The sequence below is a fragment of the Lepisosteus platostomus genome, chromosome 9, assembly GCF_059453375.1.
Source record: "Lepisosteus platostomus isolate fLepPlt1 chromosome 9, fLepPlt1.hap1, whole genome shotgun sequence".
In the NCBI taxonomy this organism is placed as follows: Eukaryota; Metazoa; Chordata; class Actinopteri; order Semionotiformes; family Lepisosteidae; genus Lepisosteus; species Lepisosteus platostomus.
The window spans coordinates 32630077-32648273 of record NC_142619.1 but is presented as its reverse complement, the minus strand read 5'-3'; the positions used below and the strand labels follow the sequence as shown (position 1 = coordinate 32648273).

At 35.4% G+C, this 18197-nt stretch overlaps 1 protein-coding gene across 2 annotated transcripts in view; it reads right to left on the bottom strand.

Moving 5' to 3' along the window:
* The window catches only part of LOC148654803 (chemokine-like protein TAFA-2), a 126264-nt gene that overhangs the window by 80782 nt on the left and 27285 nt on the right, over positions 1-18197 (bottom strand). The window contains exon 2 of one of the 2 annotated variants that reach the window (XM_088644768.1): positions 587-658. The exons of the other annotated variant lie outside the window; for it this stretch is intronic. The gene's annotated coding sequence lies outside the window, so the exon portion shown is untranslated. The remainder of the gene's footprint in view (positions 1-586; positions 659-18197) is intronic. 2 annotated transcript variants of the gene reach the window in all.

Sequence of the window (18197 nt, the reverse complement as noted above, 5' to 3'; positions counted from 1 at the left end):
CCCAGACAACACAGCAAAACAGCACTGAAATTAGACTCTTAGCTCAAGAATGAGAAATAATACCCAAATATTACCAGATCTGACAACAAAACAGATGGAAGTATTGAGGCTTCATTCAACGAATTAGAGTTAAAAGGCTTCTGATTCAGTTCAGTGTAATGTAAAGCTTGTTACTGGCAATTTAAAAATATACAACACACCAAAAAACATTATGACAACAGATTGTTTTATATTATGTCAAAGCTATTAACTGCTCATGTCCCTCATTAATTAAAAATGTGTAAATTAAAAATATTTGACCACAATATTTCAATAACAAATTTTATGTTCATGGATTGATTTCTACAAAGTGTATATATATTGTCTGCATTTGCATCAATAGTAATGTCTGTTTTTGTATGTTAGGGACAACATATGTATGCATGGTCATTGATTAAAAATATTCACTTCTTTATGTCGGTGCAAAGCATATAAAAATCTGCATGGAGTCCACACTAGAAAACACAATTAAACTATTCCTTTTGAAACATCCAGCGTTATGCGTTACTTCAGCTTAGGAAGTTTTTAAAACATGCAGTGATTTTACCTTGCTATACCTGTGTGAATCCATCAAAATAAGCTGTTATTTCCAAGGGGTAATTCCATACATGATCAGCTCCTAAAAAAATAAGCATCCACAATTTGTAATGGAGGTCGTTGAGCACAAAGCCATTACTACAAACCACACATGATATCAGAGGTATAAGCAAGTTATTATAGAGGAATATAAATTGAGGATTAGTTAAGAATATGAAACATATTTTAATTGCAGAAATGCAAACTATAATAATATGATTTGCTCTGTCTCCAAGACCAAATGAGAAGATAATTATACAAAATTAAACATAGCATAAGGATAATGTGCACTACCACTATCACTGCAAAAAATTACATCTGGTTACCCAGATTAAGAATTTTGTGGCTAACTCCTTGTCTGAACACACAATACCTCAGTTTATCTTTTTTAAAAACAGGAATAAAAAAAGAAAAAAATGAAAATGCATCACAGAATTAACAAACTGATTTCATTAGAAATAATAACCTTCAAGCATCAGGTGTTTTGTGAATGAGTATTTTAAGTATAAAAATATTTGGTTTAACCAAACGTTTGGCTAAAGGACAAGGAGGCTCAAACCCCCTTTTACTGAGAGGAGGTAACATGAAGTAGCTTGTAGGGTGGAGGATTTTTTGCATGAAACAAAAAATATAAAAAGGAGGTGTTTGTGTTACATACATAGTAAATGTCAGTAATGATTATAATTTAGAATAGCTGGGTATAATCGGCTTGTTTGTCGTTATCCCTCCCGAGTTGAGTTAAGAACTTCCACATAGATTTCCTCATTATTTATTGTATCGGCTCCTAGACCCATGGTAGCAGAAAGCTATAATATGAGTAATATCCGAAGTCTGTAAGTTTTGAAAAATCTTGCTCAGCAGGTTTCATACAGGGGCACAGTCACCCTGATTGATCCTATGCCTACCCAATCAGTCCAAAGTAATTTAAGATTTTTTTTCCTTGTTTGTGTTACATGATTTGCAACATGATTTGATTTTAATTTGCTATTGGCTCGCTGTATGTTTTGTGACCAATACGAAAATTATGAAATTGCAGTGGGGCGGTGCATGCGTAGCCGTAGCCTAATTGGCTATCGTTGTCGTCAGAGACTCTTAGAGCTATCTATAGTAGCGCTAGGTTTTTGGTTCATTAGCCAACATGTCAAAACAAATGCATATATCTCCGTTTTTCAAAAGACGACAAGACCAGCCCCAAAACAAATAATAAGACACATGAGATGCTACAGCTGTGGAGATGATGGGGGCTAACACTATGGCCATACTTTCTGAGGCGAGTCCACCTTCAGTCTCAAAAGACGGGTCTACGGTGACAGGACCACCAACAGATTTGTCTGCTGTTGACGAACCAGCCACTCAACCCAAGTTGCAATAATTCCCAGCAACGACAATACCCGAAAGGCACAGCGTTTTTCGATAAAGTGGTATGAACAATTGAAATGGCTAGAATACAGTATAGCTAAGAATGCAGTATACTGCAATGTCTGCAGACACTTCCCAGAGATGCATACTGAGTTAGTGTTAAGTAGAGAATGATTTAAAAATTGGAAATATTTTAGACAGGCTTGTTCAAAACATGAGAACAGTAAATAGCATCATATAGCACTTAGCAAGTCAGAGTCACAGTACATGGTGTGCCATGCTCTGTGCGGCCGTGGGACAGTGCTAAATCAACTGGAGGGGGATGCTAACATTTCATTTATAGAGAAACCGCCAGCATGTGAAAGTTGCTTTGGACATTGTCTTACCCCGCAAAGCAGGGTATTCCACTTTAAGGGCACAAGGAAACTGAAAGGTCACATAACAAAGGGAATTTTATAGAAATGTTCAAGCAAAGTTATCACAAAATATGACCCAGAAATTGAAAATAGGCTCAAACAGCTTCTTACAAATGCTAATTTGATGAGCCCAGAGATACAGAACAAGCTACTGGAGTCTACAGCTTCACTGCTGTTAAGGAAAATAGAAGCTGAATTGCATGAAGCACATTCTATGTTTTATGCTATCTTGGCTGATGTGTATAAAGATAAGTCTAAACACAAACGTGTTTCAGTGTGTATTCGCTACTTTCACGCAGGTGCAATCAAAGAAAGGGCAGTTGGATTTCTACACAGTACACATGACTTCTAATGGAATATCAGAAAAAATACTACAGGTTTTGGAGCCGCTGGGACTGGATCCCTCTCTGTGCATTGGATTTTGCTTTGATGGTGCATCGGTTATGTCTGGAAACTGGGGATATTAAAACAAACTTTTACTAAAGATGTTTACATTCACTGCAGTTCTCACCATCTAAATCTGGTTCTCTGCACTGCAGCCATGGTATCTGGCCATGTAAACACTTTCTTTGAAACTCCTTACATAATTTCATGACAGAGGCCCTAAGGCATTCCCGCTTCATGGAAATTCAGAAGGAGATGCACCCCAATAGACAGTGCCTTGAGCTGAAGCGATCCACTGACACACGGTGGAGTTCATGCTGAAGTGCTTGCTGGAAGTTGGAAGTGCTTGCTGAATACTCAGAATCAAATGGCCAGACCAAACTAGAAGCAGATTCTTTATTACAACAGATTCAGACAATGAAGTTTTTGTTTCTTCGTTTTTGAACTTTTTGAGACTAGCGATTTTGCGACTAAGGGGTTGCAGAGTTCCACCCTGACTGTGTTAGACTGCATTGATCTCAAGATTAGCTGTGCTAAATTCAGACATAATTCAGATGGTGACTTTGATAAAGTAGTCAAATTAACTAAGGAGGATGTTACTTTCTCACGTAAGAGAAAGTTGCCTGCAAAGTCAACAGATTCTCTGTTAACTTCCATGCTGGGGAAGTCTGCTAGTATTAAAAGCATCACAGATCTTAGGCAAATGTGGAATGATGTTATGGACAGACAGATTACTGAGTTAAACAGCAGGTATGAAGAGGACACGAATGGGATCATGTGTGCTGCAGCTGCCTGTCTCCCAGGATTCAATACTTTTTGCACTGAAGAGTTGCTGGAATCCCCATGCCAGCTATAAGGAATATCTATCCAGGACGCAGAATTCACTGTGTTTATCCAGCAAATAAACCACAAAATTGAAGCAAGACAGACAAGGTTTTCATCTCTTTTTGAAAGTGCTTGACAACTGCCCTGCAGATATTTTTCCTAATGTTAACGCACTATTGACAGTAATACTCACGCTTCCAAGTACATCATGCAGTGTTGAGAGACTCTTTTCAGTTGTTATTCAGATCAAGATGTGTTTGCAATCCTCAGTGTCATCAGATCATCTGAACAACTTGTCTATACTATCATTTGAATGGGAACTTGCCGACTCTCTCGACAGTAATGAGATTATTGCTATATTCAATTCCAAGCCCCAATGCCTGCATCAGGTCTAGAAGGCCAAAACTTCACAACAAAGGTGGGGACTGATTGGGTTTTTTTGTGTGTGTGTGTCTGCCATGGCACAGTAGCATTCAGAAGCCTATGTAATTGTTGCTTAACCTATGTGTGTGTGAAAGACAGACAGTATGTATATAAAGGAACAAGTAATAGGTTTATTCCATGCTGAAAAAAAGAAGAAAGAGAACACAACGTTTCGGCCGTGGAGCCTTCTTCAGGTGTCAAAAGTTGACACCTGAAGAAGGCTCCACGGCCGAAACGTTGTGTTCTCTTTCTTCTTTTTTTCAGCATGGAATAAACCTATTACTTGTTCCTTTGCAGCCTACGCATGCTGACGCAGCTACCCACCTGAACAGTATGTATATAATGTTCCAGTGATCCTGCTGTTTGATTATACTGCATGAGGATTGGATTGCAAATTGTTGTAGGGGTGCCCCTATGCTGGCAGGACGTTCAGTTAGACCAAAAATCAATTCCTGGCTGTTACGACCCCAAGTGTCTAGGGGTAAAGGGTTGCAACATTTAGGATAGTTTTTGGATGCAGGTGGGTTCTGGTGGGGGACTTACTGTAGGAAGCGTGATAACACGTGTTCATGCAAAAGTGATTATTTTAAGGTGATGAAGTGACTGGTACGTGATAGGACACAATAGCACACAGGGAGAGGGAACTGGAGTGGTGCCAAAGAAAAGAAAACAACAAACAAAATGGAGCTGGCTAAGAAAGTGAGGGAAAGCTAACGTAACTACAAAAGAAAACCCAAAACACTCTGTCTTCAGCATCTTCAAATACCATAGCTAACCTTCACTGACTACCCAAAACCATACAAGACAAAACGGCACTCACCCACTGAACTAGTGTGACTAATACAGAGATCAACTACAGTATGTGTGCAGAATGTACCCAACAACATAAACTAACCCTATACACAAAAGTTCACACAAATACACAAGTGAACTACGAATACCAATAAGGGAAAACGAGAGTAGACACAAGTAACAGGGTACAAAAGAACACAGAGGTTGATATAACGTTAGGGCAAGGTAATGGCTAAATAAAGGATAACACAAATAAACAAAAGTACGAGGAGATGAACACAAACCAACAAACCAATAAAGCAGAAGCTATATGAAAACACACACACACGAAGTGAAACGAAGCCAAAGCAAAACCAAAAGTGAAACGAAACCGAAGCTGAGCCGAGTGGGACCACAGTCAAATGAAACGCCCCTTCCTTCTGAAAACCTCCAAGTTATATACTGTACTGAATAAGCTAAGTTCTGATTGGCCGAGAAGCTGATTGCTGATGATGTAATATGGAAACAATGGTGTAATGATGGACCAATGGGGGAGGGAGAACAATCAAGGTCAGGAAGTGTGGAACATAGCAACAAAAACACACATGAAAACTGGCTATGCCCCTGGTTTTATATACTGTAAAATGAAAATCTTGTTGTTACTATTTTCATAAACAAAATTGAAAATACATTTGCATGTCTTAAAATACCAGACCACTACTGACAAAGCTCACATCAATTTTAAAGACACAACTGGTGTGGGCTGTTTCTCTTTCAGGTGAATCTAGAAAATACAACTCCCCATACCCTTTTAATTGACTCTCACTGCCTTGCTTAACAGGGTTTATATAGCTAAGATAAAGCTAGATTGTCATTGCCAATATTTGGGCTCAATTATTGGGCTGTCAGCAGTCATTATGGTTCAGTATCTTGAACCCAAAATGGCTGTCTTCAATGAAAACTTCCCAGGGATAGCGTGAGCTTTCTATTGAAGAACACATGGAGGGACAGTAATACAACTAATCTTTTATGATCCCGACAAAAAATTTAAGAAGTTGCATATTTTCAAACAGCAAATGTACAGTTATTTTCCCAACACAACCCCTGCCAAAACAAAAGAAGGACACCGATTTATCACTTTGATAATTGGCTAATACCAAATTTGAATACCAATCAAAACAGTAAGAGAATTTGACATATTAAAAACTGCTTGAGAGAATGAAGAATAGGATATGATGATGTATAAGCAGTGAAAGCATGCCATCAAGACTCAAATACAGAATTCTACTGATTTAAAAGACATTGAGCTGGCTAATAAATTTTAAGCAAAACAAGTTGGATTTAGAACCAGTTCAGTGTTTTGAAAATGCTAAATAACAAATACATTTAATTAAAAATGCAAATTCGCAAAAAAGGAGGCTGTACATCCTTATTTGGTTGCTAGTAATTAATTAACCCAAAGACCCGATTGGATGTTTCTTGTAAGAAGCAATGGTATCAGCTTCAATAACATGGATGGCCAGCTTGATCCAGATTCCCACAATACTCTATACAAAGGATTGCCTCCTGTTCTTAGTTTTAAAAACAGAAACTTTAGTTTCTGTTAATGTCCTCTGTTTTGTGTTTCACTGTTGTTTCTGAGCAAGTCTACAGGTATCTTCATTAGGCAAATTTTCAATCAGATGAAATATGTTGTAAAAATGGTATTGAAGGGAGAGTGTCAGGTTTGGGTTACAAGACCCATTAAATGTTGATTCCAGGTACACATCTATTTGCACATTAAATGACACAACTGAGAGAGTTTACCCGGTAGAATAGGTTTTCTTACAACTTTTCAGATGTCTCTGTTTTGGAATATACTGTAACGCACATGGCCACCATCGCAGGTTGTTCGAGCTGGTTTACCAGTGCGGTGACGTCACCGCCCTTCCCTGTGAATAGCAGGGACCGCAGCTGCCGGGCTGAAGGGAGATTTCCCTTTAGTTCAAGTGGCTGGGTCCCTGTTGAGTGATGCGGGACGCCTGGGTTCGAGTCCTCAACAGTGGGGGGCCGACTTGAGGCGGCAGTGGCGAGGGCGCGTACCCACGTGAACCCAAGAGCGTTACAATACTATATAGCTATTAAAAGGTTTGAGTAATAAGAACCATTAAATGTTGACTCCAGGTGTACATTACAGAATATGGTTAACTTTGACAGTACCTTTGAGGGTTTTAAATACCTGAATAAATACCTATGTACTCCTCTCTGAGCTAGACTTTCAATTATTTCAGTCTGTCAGAATAGGACTGCCCCTTGAACCTAGGAATGTATCAGGTTACTCTTCTTTAGACTGACTCAAGAGCAACAATGCCTTTTATGTAGTATGGCAACAAATTTGTCTACAGTTGTGGGAATTAGGTCTTACTAGTACAGTACATTATACAGTTTTAACATAACACCCCTTGATTTAAATTCCACACTATTAAATATACTGTATATCTGTATATCCTAAAATTGCCTTTAATTTCGTTTCACCAAGTAGTCTACAAGATAAAAATGAACTGTCAATTTAAACATCTGTCTTTCTCAGTTGCTTCTTTAAGCACAATATTTCACATTAAATGCTTTTAGTTTGTTTTTGCTATACTCATGTAACACTCTGTACTTGTCTAAATTAAATGTAATCTGTAACATGTTTGCATAGTCCTGAATTTAATCTAAATCTAAATGTTTTCACTATCTTTAGCTTCTATAGTGCTTATAAATTCTGCACCTGGCAAAAATCCACACAAACACATGAGGAACATATAAGCTCCATGCAGACAGAACCCAGGTCTGAAATTGAACCCAGAGCACCAGCACTGTAAGGCAGCAAAGCTAACCACTGCTCCACTGTGCCACTCCTGTTCCTGAACTGGATATATCCAATTATTGGTATAAAAGAGGAAGAGTAGTGGTTATTAAATTATAAATTTGACCACCTTGACCACCCTCAGCAACTATCCACACCAGGTACTTCCCCTTGCAAGAGAGCTCGCTGTATCACCTGCAAGTACACATCCAACAACACACTCATTTAAGGCCCCTCAGGACAATTCCGGATCACCCAGATGGCATCTTGTACCTCCAGCAACCCTATTTACTGTATCTCTTGCAGTAAATGCCCAGTTTCTCTCTACATTGGAGAAACAGGAAGGAGACTTGGAGACCGCTTCAGAGAACACGTCAGGGCTGTGAAGATTAAAGATCTCTCCAAGCCCATTGTTTCTCATTTCACCTCTGATGGCCACGACCACTCTAATCTCTCCGTCTGTGTTCTCAAAGATGGTTTTCTGAACTCATACATCAGAAAGACTACCGAAACCAAACTTATCCTGCAGCTAGGATCACACCTTCTCCCTTTCTCTTAACGACAGACTACTCTTCTTCTAAATTTTCTCCACTCATTGGAGGTTTCATTTCACACCTCTCTACACCTATTCTGACTTTACACCTCTTGATTGGCCTCTCTTTCTGTCCCCTGCTCCTGCCTCTCGCTCCTCCTCTCTCCCAGCCTTTGTTCTCCCGCTACATTACCTTTGCCTCCTGCCTTGTCTCTCTCACAGGCTCCATGGCCAAAACGTTGTGTTTTTTCTCTCTTCTTTTTTTCAGCATGGAATAAACCTATTACTTGTTCCATTAGATTATAAAGTCTACCTTAAATAAGAAATGTATCTTCTTATTCATTGTTCAAGAAAGTTAAAAACACAAACTTTTATTTTGAAAATAAAAAAAGCCAATTAAAAATTTACAGCTATGTACTTGCAAAATTTAAGTTCATGTATTGATGATGCAATTGTTCATTTAGGTGCAGCTGTTCTTTGAATATTCACATTCTGAACTGTACTTTATGTAAATGAACATTTTATTAAGAAAATACTATATTTTAAAATAATATTGTTGAACTAGTTCTTAACCTTAATTAATCTAATAGGTAAACTTAAAAAACACTTTTTAACACTTTATAAAAGAGGAAGGGACAATTAATAAAAAAAGAACAATTGTGCTACAAAACTGACAAACTCTTAAAAAAGTAACAACAATATTTTTACCTAATGACATAGATGAAAATAAAAATTAAGTGTAATTGAGGAAAGATAAATGTTAAATTACATTAAATTAGTCTATGTTATTTCCAGTTTTTAACATAAAAATTTTGTCTGAATTTAAGCATACAGACTTTTAGGTGTAAACTTCCTTATTATAGTCTTGTAAGGAATCTGGAATGTAAATTATTCATAAATGTCATTTTTTAAATCAACATGAGCACGAAAAAAATGTTAATTTCTGACATTTTGAAATTAGCTTTAGACTAATGGCCTGTATTTTTGTGTTAGCTTTACTGGCAGTTAAGAACAGATTCAAAGAAGCCATTGAAGAGCTAAAAGCAGAATATGAATTGAACCAATTATTTTTTTAGAATACATTAGGAATTGCAAATTGAAGTTCAGTCAGTGAGAAGTCATAAGGCTGAAAATCCTCTTTACAAAATGTTAACTGGTTTACTGAGAATGCTCAAAATATTGGGTATGTTAACTTTCTACCAAAGAACAGAAAATGTCTAACAATACATACAGTTTGGACATGAAAAGTGTATTTGGGAGAATACATCAATGAAAATTGAAGTAATTTTCAAAAAGCCAAACTAAATTCCATGGCAGGAGTGCATTTAGAGTTGAGGACTCAATTTAAAAATAGACTGAGTCTGAAAGCATACTCATAGGTTACTTATATTTTTTTTATTATATTGCACATTTTAAATGCCAATTTTGTTTTGCTAACAACTTATTATATTTTCTTCATTGTTTAATAGAATTTAAAAAAATCAGTCCTACTGTACTTGAAAGACCCACAAATTTAAAAAATATCTGCTGCTTTTTTTTCTTCATGTATCAATACTAATTAAAGCCAGGGCGAAGGTATAAAGTGAACCTTTAAATGATGTCGTGGTATTAGCATATTATGAAGAATGAAGGCAAAGTGAAGGTGGCATTGTGCTGATTCATAAGTATCGATCAAATTCCTACACTAGCAGGTCTTGAAATATTAAGTGCTTTCAAGCTGTTGGTTTGTGACAATAAGTCTTCTGAATTCTCCTACTAAAAATATTACATAAAATATGCAGTCCCGATCATTTGTCCAGTATACATTTTTGAAGAACTTTACGTGCTCTGAGATATTTATATGTAGTCTGTGAGGCAGCAAAATATTCCAAGACAGTATCCCCTGCTATTTTCTTTTCTATCATTTTCTAGAAGCTGTTTAAAAAGAATTGCCTTAATATATTGATTAAATCTTAAACCTAAACATTCAGACTAATAGTGTGATGTTCATATCTCCTAAGATCTTCTTCTTCTTCTTCTTCTTTTTCACAGCCTTAGTCCCAGACTGTCCTGGGGTCAGCTGCTTTGGTTGCTCTTCTCCTATCTCATATCTCCTAAGATAGAAGCATTATTTCCCCAAATTCAGCAAATCAAACTGCTACCTTTTTTAATTCAAAAGTAGGATACATTTTTTAGGGATTACTACAAAATTATGGTATTTTTTTATTTTCTAGTGTTCTTCTTGGTCCTGTTTAATATTTATGTAATGTAACTAATATTAAAATACTGTTTACAAGATGAAGATGACTCCTAACAATGGAGAAAATATTTTTTATCTGAACCTGTTGCTATGCAACCAGCTTGATCAAATTAAAAAGTCCCATATGAAAAGTCAAAATCCAATACCTCTGAAACACAAGGGAGTTATTTTTTACTTGAAGTGTTGGACACAAAGTTTAATTTGGAAGTTTAACAGAGTACGGGTCAGCAGATATCAGTGTTACAAAAAGAGGTGCAGTACTGGATATGCTATTGTCCAAAATTCACTAAGGCTGTTATAATTTTTTATGATTTATTGCTAAATGGACAAAATGAATAGGCATTTTTAAAAAAGGCATCCCCATAAAATTATTATTCAGATACTATAATTTCCATTATTTTAATTACTGGCATGATTATTGGTGGAGGGACCTAACAAGGTCTTCCTCTGTGCAATGAATATTATCTAGAGCAATCCTCTGAAGTCCATTTTCTGGATGTGCAGCTCCTTGAAGACACAAAACACCTTCTATCCCTTAGATCAGCCACCTTACCTGTCTGATTCCTCCATGTAATGCTCAACACATTTACTCTTTTACTGTTCAAGCATCTGTCTGTAAAAACGACCTTTCACTTTTGCTTGCGTTTATAGAACATGATAGAAACTTTCCTCTTGAGTGCAGTGTATGTCTGCTTTTCTCTGTCTAGAACTGTGAATTCCCCAACCAGGAATTCCTTCAGAAGGTAGTCTCCCCTTCCAAATTATCAAGGTGTGGAGGCTGATGGCATTCTGCCATCCTCCCTTAACCTTAGATGAGGTCCATAACATTTTTTAATTAGGCTCTGCACTCTTATGTGGATAGGATTCATGCAATACACCATACTGACAGACTGACTACTTGGCTCTGAAGTGTTGGGCTAAAGCCATACTGTAGCTACCAAGCTCTTTGGGTCGCTTTACATTGACTATTTTGGTCTATCAATGAAAGAGGAAGAGAGAATGTGAGCTAGCCCATATTGCCTCAAGAGAGAAGGCAGAGATATGGCATCATTCTCCTTAGCATATTGGTAATATGCTTTGCTGTAAATTCTGCCATTTTGTAACATCCCATTGATTGGGGCTACTCTACTTTTTCAGTGAATCAGGATTGCATGAGTAATTCAAAATTACTGTAATTCTACTTTGTTTCAATGATCCAAGCAGACTTTAATGAAGTACAATTTGTAAATGAACAAGAAACAGTTTTTCGGGATTTATGTTGGCAAATAATTTTTCTTCTTGATATAATTTGGTGATGGATTTAAAAAGTAATGCAAAATATTAAGATTCATCCAAAGTGTTAAACAGGAATCAAGTGAAGTCACATTAAAAATGCAAATATATAAGACTTAATTGAAAATATATAATGGAAACATTTTTGTCTTTGATTTACAGCTGTGGAATCAGTCCAAAATATCGCAGAAGAATTCTTCTAAGTGTACAGTATTTGAATCTCTTACATTCACAGGCTCATCTTGACCAGAGAAATCTGCATGGGAAATTTATTTAAATGTTAAAAATCAAGAATAATACTGAAGGTAAAAAAAAATGAACATCTTCAAGGACACCAGTCAAACACCAACAAGACAACACTGGAAATTAAAGGGAAATGCATTTTGAGACCGAGAACATGCAGCACATCATTACACAAAGGGATGTGGGAAAATTATACCTTATCCACCCATGCTGTTGAAGCCTTCAATTAGGTATCAGGAACCTAAAAAACTAGATTGAACAAATGGTCTTATCTTGCTTGTAACCTTTCTTACAGTATATCCTGTAATTTGGATACCACTTCCCTTTTCCTCCCCAAAAATTGAATACAAAGGAAGTACCGTACAAATGTCCTCTAGTCAAAATATGTTGCAATTAAAACCATACACTTTAACAACAAGTCTAGACCTTTTTTTACTGAAACATTTTCAGGAATATAATAAATACTAAACCGTGACTTCAGAGTTTTAACAGTTTGACTATTCAGTACCTGTGTGCAGTTTCATCTTGCTTTTGTATTGTACAACAGAAACAAAAACATCAATATGCATGAATTATAGTACCTCCTTTCACATCGCTTAGAAATTAATGGGTTATTGATTGACAATTACAGACCATAGATATCATATGAATTTAACCTTCTTTAACCTGTCTATGCCACAAGTCGTAATTGGAGAGTATTTTTAGGCATTTATTTTTGAAGGAACAATTAAAGGGTTACTCCATGCTGAAAAGAGAAGAAAAGAAACACTATGTATGGGCTGTGGAGCCTTCTTCGGGTGTGTGAGAGAAACAAGGAGAACAGCACTTGAGCAGGGGAAGATAAAACAGCAGGCTGATTATGAAAAGTTGGATATATTTGCCCAAATCCAAACTTTTTTCATCAGAAGCATTTTTAAAAATGACAGCTGAGTTTCTTTCCTGCTTAGGTTTTGTCTGTTCATTTTTAGAAGTCAAGAGACGTACATAGAGGTTTTCTTTTCCTTCTGTCATTTTGTTGTTTAGTTTGCTTGTTTTTGTTGTATTCATTTGTAAGGAGAAGTTCACGAAGTTCAAGTAGTTACTTTAGCTATTAGACTCAGAGCTTTCTGAATATATATCATACTACAGTTATGGGATTTGCTGTAACAAGTGGGAGATGGGACATGTCATTGACAATACATAGTTTGTTCTCAACTGAAGGGGGTGATGTATTTTATGTCCCCTTTAATTTCCCTTTTAGAAATACAATTTTGTGAAATGACACAAAGATTGTGATTATTGCTTTGTGGCTTATGCTTGATACTTGGTTTTGATAACATGTTAGAACCAGTCTGATTGATATGTGGAATTATAACAGTGGAATGGATTAGAAATAAATACATGCAGATCCATAATTAAACCAGATATGTTAAGGCCAAGGAAGTCTGACTCAACTTGAATATCAATAAAAGCCTTGTAATCTTCGAGTGACATAGGATTAGAAATTGCTGTCTCAGAATAATTACAGAGTATTATCTACTCCAACTCTAAGATTCTGACAGTATGATATTTTTTAGATAATTTATATCCATTTATAAAGCTCAGCTTCCCAGGTTTTGCCCAAGTAGGATAAGCTACTGTAGTCAAGTTAAATAACCTATACTATTATTATATTATATATTACACTCATGTGTCTGCAAAAATCATACAAAGACATCTGTCAAGGGTATTTTATTATTATTTAGGAATTACTGTATATACATAATATAATAGAAATCTTAAACATTAATAGCATCATTATATTAATTTTTCATACCATGAAATATAACACATTAAAGGCATTCTTTCAAAAATACATTTGGCTGGATGTGATCATTGGATCAGTTTTTACTACCACCTGGGTTAGATAGGCCAAATGGCTTCATCTCATTTGGAACTGTTCTTACCCTCTTATCAGCATTCTGGACAAAATGTTTTAATCTTCATTACCTAGAATTACAGGTTGGGAATTTGTTCACCCCTTCTGTTGTCAGATAAGAATAAGAAATTGAAGGTGTAGAAAATAAAGTTCTTACCTTACTTCATTTATTGTATTTACATCAAAGAAACGCAATACCTTTAACACAGTCCTGACTTGTCTAATGGGTAGGAAGCCTTAACTTGATCCTCTGGATCATATCCTGTTTGACAAATGGACCCCCCAATCTGTGCATTTTAATGGAAAGGTTAAAATTTAATTAACTCTAAGGTTAAGTTCAATTCCACAGGAGCTCCTCAGGGATCAATACTTTCCCTGAGGATGGAAAGATAATGTTTAAGGATGATTTTGGGAGTTCTAGCCCTGACAGTATTATTGTAAAATGTTTTGACGACACAACTATTGTGGGACTCATCATACACTGAGGAAACATTTCATTGAAACATTGAAAGACAATATGAATACAAATACCACTTTGGGCAATAGAAGAGATTACATACAAATTTGGTACAAAAAGCACCTTGATGTTTCAGAAATTCTGTTAATGTATACAGATGCAGCCATTCAAAATGCGCTGTAAAACTCCATACTGCATGAAATTATCTGCATATCAGCGCAGAATACCGCAGTACATGATTGGCTGGCCAAAATGACCAACAGGTGGCACTTGTGGTGCATTGGTTGTTAGTGAAACAGTTGCTTCATTTAATCTCTTCACTGTACATGTTTAAATCCACTTAATATTGAATATTAATATGGAATTTTACAAATAAAGGGAAGTTTGGTAGCTGAGCATAAAAATAAGAGGAGCATAACGTCTCTGAACTTATAAACAATATTAATTTAATATACTTAAATATATTATACAAACCATATACTGCTGGTAGTGGTAGTTTAAATAGAAAATAAACAACAGTATTCCACTTTCTTCATAAAAATTTTATGCATCAAAGTCTTTCACTCGGTCACTTACTGTGGTTATTTTGGAAACGTTTTGATGTGCTCATTCTGACTACATCAAGTTTATACACTTTATAAAAAGCTGTATCTTTTAACCTTTTCTATGAATACTTGCACTCCTTATCGCAGTAAAAAACCTCATACTTTTTAGAATCAACTTAATAGGGAATATAATATGGAATCGCTTAACTAAAGCAATTGATAATGATGATAATTTAAGGATCTAAATATATGTATTTATATAGCCTGTAGTATTACTGTAATCCACTTTCTATGTAAACGTGTTTTATTTTTAATTTGAGCCATTCACGTTTGATTACTTTCAAAAAAAATTTAAGCTGTTTGTCTCAGCTCTGTTTCTAAGGAGCCAGTTGGTACAGTGGGTTTGTCAATAGGTAATCTGAGTTCAATACCCGCTTAGGGCACAAGTTTTTCTTCTAACAAATACTTTTTTTAAAATAAAATAGTAAATATTAGGTACACTATATTAATATTTTTAGTTTTTTATATATATTATAACATATTCAATGTTAAGTGATATTAATAATTAAATAAAAACGTGAACTAGCAAACATGAATACTTTCAACAGTTAAAGTAAAAACCAGTTCAACCTGTTTAACTCTACTCAATTCAATTCAGGGAAGCAATTTAACAGACTCCTTTACAACTAGCCTTAAAAGAAAATCATATATATTGTAATTAGAATCGTGATTAACATAATACAAAATATTAAAAATTACACTGAAACTACAATAATGTGTCTGGTCATTATTAACAGTATTAGTTTAATCATGGTAATTTCAAGCTTCTTGTATCTTTTTCAGTCATTTTTTTCTTCAGTTTTCATAACCTTCGCTTATTAAAACGCCTATTTATGAGACATGATGTTTCAAATGTCAATAACTTTGTGAACAAATGACACAGAGCCTTCAAACCACAGGAATTTTAAAGATCGCAATCTGTCTTCTTATTTAAACAATATCTAGTACCTGGTTGCATTTTTAGAAACCTTAGTTTGAATAAAGTGGATCCAAGGTTTAAGCGACTTCAAAATGCAAGAAGGCATTATGCTATATTTTTATGCACCAGTAGTCAAAAACATAAAAATGTAACATAATATTGTGTGGCACGATGGGCAACTGATTCTTTTAATTTTAAAGAAAATCAGAAATAAGAAACAATAAAATGTCTGCCTAAATAGACATTGCATGATTTTAAAACCCATAAAAAACAGGTTTATGTTAAAAACACATAATCCGTTAAAAACAGGTGATTTTTCTTCCCTTTGATCAGCCTAGAATCTCTGTCTAAGCTGTAAGTTTTTTTTTGCTTTTAAATTAAACATTTTAAACACTTTAATTTTGTAAACACAACATGCATTTCGTACACAGTACCATCACATTCTCCTGTCTTCCCGTGGTGTGAAGCAAATCTGCAGTTGGCTGAGAAAATAGCGCACTGCCCACTGAGCTCAGTCAGAGAAGAGGCAGCACCGTAAGGAGAATAGTTTTGCAGCTTGCAGTGTTTACGGCACTGAGCGTGTCTGTCTTTAGAACTTAATAATGGAATGTAAATCATTTCTTTTAACTTGAAATCTTTTAATGATCATCAAACATAGTTTTCTCACCAGTTAGTTTTATATTTGAAACCATTGTTAAACAAAGCAGGGGCTTATTGTGCTTTCTAATGACATTACAAATGGAAATACATTTTAATCGTTTTAAATTGTTTTTAAATACATTTTAGAAACGTTTAATCTACACAAATATCACAGACTATTTTTGATTGTATTTCTGAATGTTATGTCACACTTAGTTCAATATTTATATACATCTAAATAAGAAAGTCAGGTGACTATAACTCTGTAATTCTTCAGTTTACAGCTCATTCATGGTCCTTCATTATTAATATTGTAACAAACAGCAGGCATACAGATGGTATGAACCGGTTGCAGCGTGGAGACAGTACAGCCCTCACCACAACAGGGATGTTGGCTGCCTGGGCTGAAAAAGGTTTTCTTTGCCCAGCCGGCAAAACCTCTGTTATTATTAATAATACAATATTATTAATAATATATTCCATATTGCATTTAAATTGGAATGTTAAATTGGAATGTTTTTACAAATATAAGAAGAGGAGATACACAACATGTAAAAATAATCCTTTTCCCTCCCTAAACTGAAAGCATTCCGTGAAGAAATCCCAAATCGCGAAACCATCACTTATAATAATTTGTCCAGATTTATAAACTCACGCCGTAGCCAACAACAAGCTATAATAGTGGACTATTTTTATATATACTGCTATGTAAGAAAAAAAAGTAATTCTCTGATCGGGCTTTGAGCTGCCTGGGTGCAGCACACTACATGACAGTCCATTGCCTATTACCACTATAAGGACAATAATATATATTAAAAAAACAAACGTCAAATGTTTCCAAAATGTTCCCTTGTGATATTTTAGCTGCTTAGTTACATGACTCCATATTTATATTACTATCAAGAGGTATTAAATCAGTAAAAGTTTTTTTTTTTACAATAACAGCAAGTGGTGTTCTTCCCACATAAGCTTAGAAAAGGATAAAATGTTATAACTTCTTATGAAGTACAGTATATAAGATTTATAATGTTAGAACAAGCATGTTAAAACCAAAACCCAATGTAAGTTACCAAGTTCAAGACTTTGATGTATAAAATATTTATGCATAATTAAAATACACGGTATGAAGAAGGTGGAAGATTGTGTACTTATGTCCAACTAAGCAATCTTGCTTTTATAAAATCTACCTACTTTTTAATCAGTTTAGGGTTTAACATGCTGTAATACACAGTTTAAAATTATTAAAAGTCTAAACAGTATACAACTTAAATTCTGTAATTGGCAAAAGATTGTCCCTCAGCACTGACTGGGATTCAAAACCAGGTGTTTTCGTCAACAGCCCAAATGCTGCACATGAGATGTTAAGCTCAGCTAAGACCAGCTCCACCTGGTGGTATTACAAGGTATTTCACCATATTTAAATAAAAATAATTTCCTTTGCAGTTCGTTGCAGAATGTCCACCGCGTTTTAGCGCAGCATACCTTGCTCATTTTGAACGGCTGGATCTGTACTCTTTATTGTACACTCTTATTGTTATGAAACAGAATTTGCTGAGCTTATAAATTACAGTTATGTAATGTGGGTCTTGAGCTTGAATTTACTAGAAATGTGTATGTACCATGTAAGAGGTGCCACCCTTCAGATGAGAAATTGAATCCTGTCTATTGGGTCATTATGACACAGCCATTCTTGAGAGTGAAGTGGTGATGGATAATTTGGGTTCCTTCCTCTCTGTAAAATGTTTTGGGATCCATTGGGATCAAAAAATAC